The sequence below is a fragment of the Dermacentor silvarum genome, chromosome 4, assembly GCF_013339745.2.
Source record: "Dermacentor silvarum isolate Dsil-2018 chromosome 4, BIME_Dsil_1.4, whole genome shotgun sequence".
Lineage (NCBI taxonomy): Eukaryota > Metazoa > Arthropoda > Arachnida > Ixodida > Ixodidae > Dermacentor > Dermacentor silvarum.
In genome coordinates, this window is record NC_051157.2 from 232,880,088 (window position 1) to 232,890,357 (window position 10,270).

The window sequence follows — 10,270 nt, forward strand, 5'->3', positions numbered from 1 at the left end:
GCTTTCGAAGGAGACATTTTCCGCTTCGCGGCGACTATTTCGTCGTGCAGTTTTCTTCGCGCTCGCAGACGGCGCACTCGCGTAACCGCATCACTACCGCTTCGGGGCGCACCCTTGTCCTCCCCGTTCCGCGCAAGAATTTTTTCCGATTCCTATTCCTGCGACGAAACCCAGACTAGGGCGCCTGCACCCGTGCGGTGACGCGGACGAGTGACCTTTTTGCAAGAGCTCGACGTACTCCGAAGGCAAACAACGCAACGTGCGATCACGCTCGCTTAGCGCACGGCGCGGGAATCGGCCGGCATTTGCTTCCCGCGTTTGTCCGTGCACGCAAGCTTCCGACTCTCTCGCAAACGTGCGCGCTACTGCTGTCGCAACAGACGTTTGCGCCTCGCGATTCAGACCGCACTTTCCCTGCAGGTGTCCGACTCCATCCTGCGGCGGTCTCTTCGGAGGCGCGCACTAGCCGCGCTGCAGTAGTACAATGCCTCGTTTCCGTCTCTGCGAAGTTTTGGCACAACAGTTCAGTTCGCCACCGTCTCCCTCACGTGAGGCCGCTGGCGCGTGGCTTCAGCACTCAACGTACTGTCCGTGATGCCGACGCGGTCAAAACGAGTCGACGGACGCACGTTCCCTTGTGCGCCGAAGGCTCTCTTGATATGTGATCCGACCCTCAGACAGACGAAGCCAAGGGAAGACCCAAGGCCGCAATGTGCGTTCAAAGAATCAGTGCTCAGTGTGTCCTGCAATTCACACCAAGTCTCGCAGCTGGCTGCGTTCTTCATCGACCCGAGAACCGAGTGATCCACCGCTTAGAGTCGTGAAAAGTAGTTTGTTCAATTCCGTACAGTACAACCAGGGTTTTAGGCACGTGGCGTCTCCCTGTGTGTGGTTTCGAAGGGCACCTTTCTGCGCGCGCTCCTCGAGTCTGCGCGCTCTTTCGACAGCCGCGTCTCAGACAGCTGGTAGCATATAGGCGCACCACACCCTGCTACTTGCGTGTTGCGTTTCCAGCTAAACCCCGCGAGCCTTTGTGTGCACGTAAGCCTCCACTCTGTATGCACCAGGATCAGATGTAGGACCAAGATGCAGTGGAGCCGCTCACGGCTACACACCCGCGGGGGCGTGGCTCCCCTTACCACGTCTTTTTCTTTTTTGCGAGCACTCGAAGCCGGTTTTCCCTGCCAACCACCCACCGGACCCGTGTGCTACGTGTGCACGTTCACATTGCTCCACGAAAATTGGAAAAAAGCCGCAAGGCCATGAGGGGGCACGAGCAGCTGTGGAGTCTTTCACGGCGACACGGCCACGGGTGGGGTCTCGCCCCCATCGACGTGTCTCGCTTTTAGTCATCAGAAGGGTACTCAAATTGACCACAATGTCCCTAACACACAAACACGCTTTCGCATCGGCGGATTGCCGCAGCACACCCGCTGCTGATCCGACAGTCTACTTGAGACGACGGACAAGAGCCCGGCGCGCGTACTCGCGCGGCTCTCCAAAACCACTCGGCCAGTGCCAGGGACAGCTTTCGGCGCCGGAGCCGCAACAATTCTACTCGAGGCGGAAGACGAAGCCAGCAAGAGCCTGGCCGCAAGTGCGTTCAAGTTTCGAGACTTCAGTCCCTCGTCTGTCCGTAAATCCTCTTTCGACGTGCGGCGCCTTCCCAAAGCGCACAAGTCCGTTAACCGCGGAACGCGTCCGACGTAGCAAAGCCGCGTTTCCTCTCGTACTTCGCAGCAGCGCCGCCTTTCCCTCGGCGGCGGGCGAATAGCCTGCCAACGTCGTCGCATTCAACCGCGATCTCGACATCTCGCGCGTCACGAGCAGGAGCCGACCGGCAGCCTCCGGCCCTGTCGGGCTCGGTGGCACTTGCCGCGGAGGACGGGAGGGCGTTATGGGCCACGGTTCCTATTGTACTTGGCAGCCACACCCTCGTACCGCCAGTTCCATGACCGACCGAATGCCGCGCCGTTCCTTCAGTACTTGGGCAGCAACATAGTCGGGTCGTTACTCCATACTCGCCGCAGGAAGCGACCGGCAGCCGCCAGCCTTTTCAGACTCGGCGGCGTTTGCCGCGGAGGACGGGAGAGCGCTTGCACCGCAGTTCCAACTATGAATGATGGATGGCAGGCAGCTTTAGCTCTCGACCGCCAGTTCCTTGACCGACCTCTACCGTTCCTCTCGTACTGGGCAAAGCTTTGTCGGGTCGTCTTACTCCCATTCCGCGCATGAGCGTCGAGGCGGACTGAAAGCCCACCCATGAAAGTGCGTTACGCCGTTTGTACCCACGGGCGCGGCCAAGCCAACCGTCCAAGGTTGCAGCCGCCGCCCGCTGGGCGCAACAAATTGGGCACGGGGCGCCCCTCAGAATTCAGGCAGTCCCCGCGCATGTTCGGGTATAGCCGTCCCCGCGTCCAAGCGGGGACAGCGGCGGAAAGCGTCGGGCGCAGCGAGCCGCTCCACCCACACGGGGCAGAAACGATCGTCACCCTTCACAGTCCGGTAATGATCCTTCCGCAGGTTCACCTACGGAAACCTTGTTACGACTTTTACTTCCTCTAAATGATCAAGTTTGGTCATCTTTCCAACAGACCGGCGCAACCGAAAGGCCGCGCCGGACATCGGTCCGAAGACCTCACTAAATCATTCAATCGGTAGTAGCGACGGGCGGTGTGTACAAAGGGCAGGGACGTAATCAACGCGAGCTTATGACTCGCGCTTACTGGGAATTCCTCGTTCAAGGGGAACAATTGCAAGCCCCTATCCCAATCACGAAAGAAGTTCCACGGGTTACCCAGTCTTTTCAGACAGGGATAAAGACACGCTGCTTCCTTCAGTGTAGCGCGCGTGCGGCCCCGGACATCTAAGGGCATCACAGACCTGTTATTGCTCTGTTTCGTGCGGCTAGGAGCCGCTTGTCCCTCTAAGAAGGTTGTAAGGTGCTGGGAACCCCGCACCTATTTAATAGGCTAGAGTCTCGTTCGTTATCGGAATTAACCAGACAAATCGCTCCACCAACTAAGAACGGCCATGCACCACCATCCACCGAATCAAGAAAGAGCTCTCAATCTGTCAATCCTCCCAGTGTCCGGGCCGGGTAAGTTTTCCCGTGTTGAGTCAAATTAAGCCGCAGGCTCCACTCCTGGTGGTGCCCTTCCGTCAATTCCTTTAAGTTTCAGCTTTGCAACCATACTTCCCCCGGAACCCAAATACTTTGGTTTCCCGGAAGCTGCCCGCCGAGTCATTTGAGTAACTCAGGCGGATCGCTGGTTGGCATCGTTTATGGTCAGAACTAGGGCGGTATCTGATCGCCTTCGAACCTCTGACTTTCGTTCTTGATCAAAGAAAACATTCTTGGCAAATGCTTTCGCAGTAGTTCGTCTTGCGACGGTCCAAGAATTTCACCTCTAGCGCCGCAATACGAATGCCCCCGTCTGTCCCTCTTAATCATTACCTCGTATTCCAAAAACCAACAGAACAGAAACGAGGTCTTGTTCTATTATTCCATGCAAGTTTATTCAGGCGACTCGCCTGCGTTGAGCACTCTAATTTTTTCAAAGTAAAAGCACCGGCCTTCTCGAGGCACACAATGAAGTGCACCAAGAAAGGACCGGCATGATGTTCAGTCCGAGCCGTCGCATCGGGTAGATGCACTACTCGTCTGGAACTGAGATCCAACTACGAGCTTTTTAACCGCAGCAGCTTTAGTATACGCTATTGGAGCTGGAATTACCGCGGCTGCTGGCACCAGACTTGCCCTCCAATTGATCCTCGTTAAAGGATTTAGAGTGTACTCATTTCAATTACGGGGCCTCAAAAGAGTCCCGTATTGTTATTTTTCGTCACTACCTCCCCGTGCCGGGAGTGGGTAATTTGCGCGCCTGCTGCCTTCCTTGGATGTGGTAGCCGTTTCTCAGGCTCCCTCTCCGGAATCGAACCCTGATTCTCCGTTACCCGTAACAACCATGGTAAGCAAGTAACCTACCATCGAAAGTTGATAAGGCAGACACTTGAAAGAAACGTCGCCGGCTCGTGGCCATGCGATCAGCACAAAGTTATCCAGAGTCACCACACAATACGGGCCGAAACCCGATCGATCTTGGTCTAATAAAAGCACCCGTCGCCCAAAGGGCTTCAGGCTCACTGCATGTATTAGCTCTAGAATTGCCACAGTTATCCAAGTAGGAAGAAACGATCTAAGGAACCATAACTGATTTAATGAGCCATTCGCGGTTTCGCCTTATTTCGGCATGTACTTAGACATGCATGGCTTAATCTTTGAGACAAGCATATGATTACTGGCAGGATCAACCAGGTAATCGTTCAACTGCGCGTCCAGCCATGCCGGACGCCGTTGTTGCGACGCCGAGGCCACCTTCAGGCGCCTCAGCACGCTTCGTTTTTGCAAAGCCCACCTCTTTGCACAGTCCGAGATGACGGCGTTCGAGCTCGCTACGGCGCCCTCCCCGCAGGGCTGGGTATCGCCACGCGGCAAGAAGCACGCACACTCTCGATAGATTCGTTGCGTCGACTCGGTCACGGCTTGCGGGATTTGCCATCAGCCCGCAGCACTGGTGGACCGATCGGCGCTTGCAACGTAGCCGAGACGGCAAAGCCGCCAAGCGACGGGTCACGCCCGCGCCTTCGGCGCTTTCTTATTTGACTCGTCCGAGGACGATGCGGAACACACCTCGATATCGTGGATACGGCGTCGTCCGACAACCAGCCCCTAACGCATCAAGCGGATGAGGCTGCAGACGATTGCCGAGGGATCCACGGGAGAGGCTCCGGGGACACGCTTGACGGGCACGGAGCCCGCCGCATATCAGACACCCAGGTCGCACGCACTCGGGGGGCGACTGCACTCCAACCCCCATATAATAGCAGCGATAAGTACCCAGACCTCCATGGGGCCGTACTCGTGGCATTTTCGACGGGGATTTGGCGGAAATCGTGCCGCACCTTGACGAACTTTGAAAGTTTACGTCGGCTGCACAGGGCCGAAGTCGTGAAAACCAACACCGCGCAAGAGGGTCGTGATCGTCAATGTTTCGCCAGCGGCGAGTACGGCTTCGCGAATATTCACGTGCCTGAACCACCGCGCATCCTGTGCTGACTTTCACGGCGAACGAGCTTTCCGCTGCCGCACTTTCTCTGCAAACGTTGTGCCACGCACGGTGCTGTGCTCCATGACCGTTGTTTTGGACGGTGGCTTGCGTACTCGTCGGCGTATTTCCACCTCTCGCGTGCACCACGGTGCCCCAGCTCACCGATTCAAGGCAAACGTGCGAGCCGCTTTCGGTATTTCCACGGAAAAGTTGCGCTGAACGTCGCTTGCGCGCGCCGCCCCGGCTGACGCGGCTTTCGGACTTTGTCTCTGCGAGCGGTCGCGTACTCGTCGGCGCAATTCCCGACGTCGCCGCAGTGCGTGAATCGCACAAAACGCACCCGGACACCACAAATTGAAAAGTGGTACGATGTCGGCCGGGGCCGCATACCTCTATATAATAGCAGCGATAAGTACCCAGACCTCCATGGGGCCGTACTCGTGGCCGCCGGCGGCAGTTAGCGCCGAAAGAAATTCCTCATTTTTGCTTTTCAAGCCGTGTTTCCACCTCTCGCGTGCACCACGGTGCCCCAGCTCACCGATACAAGGCAAACGTGCGAGCCGCTTTCGGTATTTCCACGGAAAAGTTGCGCTGAACGTCGCTTGCGCGCGCCGCCCCGGCTGACGAGCTTTCGGACTTTGTCTCTGCGAGCGGTCGCGTACTCGTCGGCGCAATTCCCGACGTCGCCGCAGTGCGTGAATCGCACAAAACGCACCCGGACACCACAAATTGAAAAGTGGTACGATGTCGGCCGGGGCCGCATACCTCTATATAATAGCAGCGATAAGTACCCAGACCTCCATGGGGCCGTACTCGTGGCCGCCGGCGGCAGTTAGCGCCGAAAGAAATTCCTCATTTTTGCTTTTCAAGCCGTGTTTCTGCCTCTCGCGTGCACCACGGTGCCCCAGCTCACCGATACAAGGCAAACGTGCGAGCCGCTTTCGGTATTTCCACGGAAAAGTTGCGCTGAACGTCGCTTGCGCGCGCCGCCCCGGCTGACGAGCTTTCGGACTTTGTCTCTGCGAGCGGTCGCGTACTCGTCGGCGCAATTCCCGACGTCGCCGCAGTGCGTGAATCGCACAAAACGCACCCGGACACCACAAATTGAAAAGTGGTACGATGTCGGCCGGGGCCGCATACCTCTATATAATAGCAGCGATAAGTACCCAGACCTCCATGGGGCCGTACTCGTGGCCGCCGGCGGCAGTTAGCGCCGAAAGAAATTCCTCATTTTTGCTTTTCAAGCCGTGTTTCCACCTCTCGCGTGCACCACGGTGCCCCAGCTCACCGATACAAGGCAAACGTGCGAGCCGCTTTCGGTATTTCCACGGAAAAGTTGCGCTGAACGTCGCTTGCGCGCGCCGCCCCGGCTGACGAGCTTTCGGACTTTGTCTCTGCGAGCGGTCGCGTACTCGTCGGCGCAATTCCCGACGTCGCCGCAGTGCGTGAATCGCACAAAACGCACCCGGACACCACAAATTGAAAAGTGGTACGATGTCGGCCGGGGCCTGCATACCTCTATATAATAGCAGCGATAAGTACCCAGACCTCCATGGGGCCGTACTCGTGGCCGCCGGCGGCAGTTAGCGCCGAAAGAAATTCCTCATTTTTGCTTTTCAAGCCGTCTTTCCACCTCTCGCGTGCACCACGGTGCCCCAGCTCACCGATACAAGGCAAACGTGCGAGCCGCTTTCGGTATTTCCACGGAAAAGTTGCGCTGAACGTCGCTTGCGCGCGCCGCCCCGGCTGACGAGCTTTCGGACTTTGTCCTCTGCGAGCGGTCGCGTACTCGTCGGCGCAATTCCCGACGTCGCCGCAGTGCGTGAATCGCACAAAACGCACCCGGACACCACAAATTGAAAAGTGGTACGATGTCGGCCGGGGCTGCATACCTCTATATAATAGCAGCGATAAGTACCCAGACCTCCATGGGGCCGTACTCGTGGACCGCCGGCGGCAGTTAGCGCCGAAAGAAATTCCTCATTTTTGCTTTTCAAGCCGTCTTTCCACCTCTCGCGTGCACCACGGTGCCCCAGCTCACCGATACAAGGCAAACGTGCGAGCCGCTTTCGGTATTTCCACGGAAAAGTTGCGCTGAACGTCGCTTGCGCGCGCCGCCCCGGCTGACGAGCTTTCGGACTTTGTCTCTGCGAGCGGTCGCGTACTCGTCGGCGCAATTCCCGACGTCGCCGCAGTGCGTGAATCGCACAAAACGCACCCGGACACCACAAATTGAAAAGTGGTACGATGTCGGCCGGGGTTGCATACCTCTATATAATAGCAGCGATAAGTACCCAGACCTCCATGGGGCCGTACTCGTGACCGCCGGCGGCAGTTAGCGCCGAAAGAAATTCCTCATTTTTGCTTTTCAAGCCGTGCTTTCCACCTCTCGCGTGCACCACGGTGCCCCAGCTCACCGATACAAGGCAAACGTGCGAGCCGCTTTCGGTATTTCCACGGAAAAGTTGCGCTGAACGTCGCTTGCGCGCGCCGCCCCGGCTGACGCAGTTTCGGACTTTGTCAACACGGGCGCTCGCCGCTTTGTCAGCGCCATCTCTTAACTGTGCGCCCTGTTTGAACGGCTACTAGCGTTCTGGAAAGCGTCCGTCCGAATTGATACACCACTTTGGCCTCGGTAGCGCTGCGATTTATGCTTCAAATTTGCGTGAAACGCTGCTTGCGCTTCCCGCCCCTGCTGATGCGATTTCGGATTTTGTAGCTGCAGGCGGGCTGTAGCTATAAAATTTGTGTGAATGCATCTGCGCGAAGCAAGTGCCCCGCTTGGTCCTCTTGCGGCATTTAATGTGAGTGTAATTCTTTCAGTTAATATGCAATACGAAGCCTCGAGCCACTTGGTATTATTGGAGGGACAGTGAGACCAATTTTGTTAAGAAATTGTTTAGAAACGATGAGGACGTGCACCTTCCAGCCATCTGCCTTCCCCATCAAAAAGTGTCCTTGCTGCGCGTAATTGGAACAAACGCTTTTCCGGGTGCATTTCAATGCAAACACACCTGTTTCTTTGCGTAAAAAAAAAAAAAAAATACAGATAATACTGGGGTTTTGCGTGCCAAAACCGCGGTCTGATTATGATGCACGCCGTAGTGGACAACACCGAAATAAATTAGACTATATGGGGTTCTTAAACGTGCTCCTACACCTTAGTGCACGGTTTATTTTTTTTTTTCTGCCCCAACGAAAAGCGGCTGCCGTGGCTGGGATTCGATCCCATGACCTCGCGCTCAGTAGCCAAACGCTATACCCACTGAGCAAACACGGCTGGTTTGTTTCTTTGTGTATTTGCTTTTGTTAGCTGTCTTTTTTTTTTCAGTTTAGTTGTAACTGCTTTGCTGTTTATTCACTGTCATATACAAGGTATAATAAAGCAAGCCACTTTTTGTTTCTTCTTTTTTTTTGTATTTCTTGCCAAGAGGTTCGAGCTGTTTTTATTCCCCGGCCGCCACTGTCATCATGAAATCGAGTGTTACCTTGCGCCGTCTAGGTTTTTTACGCAATGGCGACGGACTTCGCGCTTGCTATTTCCGTAGATAGGTGGCGGTAACGTGTTTTCGCATCCATATCAACAGTCACTGGCCACCGCTGGTATTATTTAAACAAGTGTTCCAGCTTTCTTACGCTATGACGCACTTCGGCGTTCTTATTTCCGTACATCCATGACGTGATTTTGACTCTTTCAGTGTGGGCGCTCCTGTGTGTGTGTGCGCGCGCGCGTGCGTGCTTGCGTACGTGCGTGCGTGTATATACGTACATACATACATTTATACAGGATTTTTATGTGACTAGAACCGATGATGTTATTGACAGCGGGCAGCCACAACTCAATGAAACCAATGACATATGTGTTGCTGTCATGTGACGCTCCTTATGTTAAGTTTTATGTTGCGCCTAATTAGTTAATCAATAAGGATTAATTGCGGAAAATGTTTATTATTCACTTTAGGGCCAATTACGTTTCATTTCGTTCTTGAGGGCATTTCAAAACGACCCATCTTTTTTTTTTTTTTTTTTTTTTTTTTTGCAGCCACACACATCCAGTGTGGTGAATTATTCCGGCGTTTATTGAAAGCCCGCGAAATGTGAAATAACCCCACGTGACTGAGCTTATGTGCTACTCTATTGCGTGCACACACACACAGTCACTCACACACGCATATATATATACGGGGGGCTTCAGCGAACACTTTCAAAAACTCTTCAATAGTGCCTGTGGCAGAATGCCCAAGTCTAGTTCATGAGCTGGTCTGCTCTAAGTGGCGGACATTACTTGCACAAGCAATTGAAATGCTTAGCCGAATAATAATGAAACAGTCACTAATTAGGTTAACTAATTACCTGATGGACCACGTTGGAATGTACAAATTGTAGCCGTGGAGTTTGCAAGGCGGATCCACTCGAAACGAATTCTCGGGATGACAACAGTTTCGAGATATTGATGTAGATAATAATGAAAGCAGCTCTCGCGTGCACCACGGTGCCCCGGCTCACCGATTCAAGGAAAACGTGAGAGCCGCTTTTGATATTACCACGGACAAGTTGCACGGAACGTCGCTTGCACGCGCCGCCCGGCTAATGTTGTTTAGGACTTTCTCAACACGGGCGCTCGCCGCTTTGTCAGCGCCATCTCTTAACTGTGCGCCCTGTTTGAACGGCTACTAGCGTTCTGGAAAGCGTCCGTCCGAATTGATACACCACTTTGGCCTCGGTAGCGCTGCGATTTATGCTTCAAATTTGCGTGAAACACTGCTTGCGCGTCCCGCCCCTGCTGATGCGATTTCGGATTTTGTAGCTGCATGCGGGCTATAGCTATAAAATTTGGGCGAATGCACCTGCGCGAAGCAAGTGCCCCGCTTGGTCCTTTTGCGGCATTTAACGTGAGTGTAATTCTTTCAGTTAATATGCAATACGAAGCCTCGAGCCACTTGGTATTATTGGAGGGACAGTGAGACCAATTTTGTTTAGAAATTGTTTAGAAACGATGAGGACGTGCACCTTCCAGCCATCTGCCTTCCCCATCATAAAGCGTCCTTGCTGCGCGTAATTGGAACAAACGCTTTTTCGGGCGCCCTTCAATGCAAACACACCTGTTTCTTTGCGTAAAAAAAAAAAAAAAAACAGATAATACTGGGGTTTTGCGTGCC

The 10,270-nt window shown here is 54.5% G+C and overlaps 1 long non-coding RNA gene and 2 other non-coding genes across 3 annotated transcripts in view; 1 reads left to right on the top strand and 2 right to left on the bottom strand.

Annotated features, from left to right (window-relative positions):
- LOC125944953 (uncharacterized) overlaps positions 1–10,270 on the top strand; it is a 70,650-nt gene that overhangs the window by 39,181 nt on the left and 21,199 nt on the right. The window lies entirely within an intron of this gene.
- LOC119451094 (5.8S ribosomal RNA) lies at positions 668–820 on the bottom strand. Its single transcript, XR_005191664.1, has one exon. It is a non-coding gene; the product is annotated as a 5.8S ribosomal RNA (ribosomal RNA).
- On the bottom strand, positions 2,507–4,321 carry LOC119451226 (small subunit ribosomal RNA). The gene has a single exon (XR_005191751.1). It is a non-coding gene; the product is annotated as a small subunit ribosomal RNA (ribosomal RNA).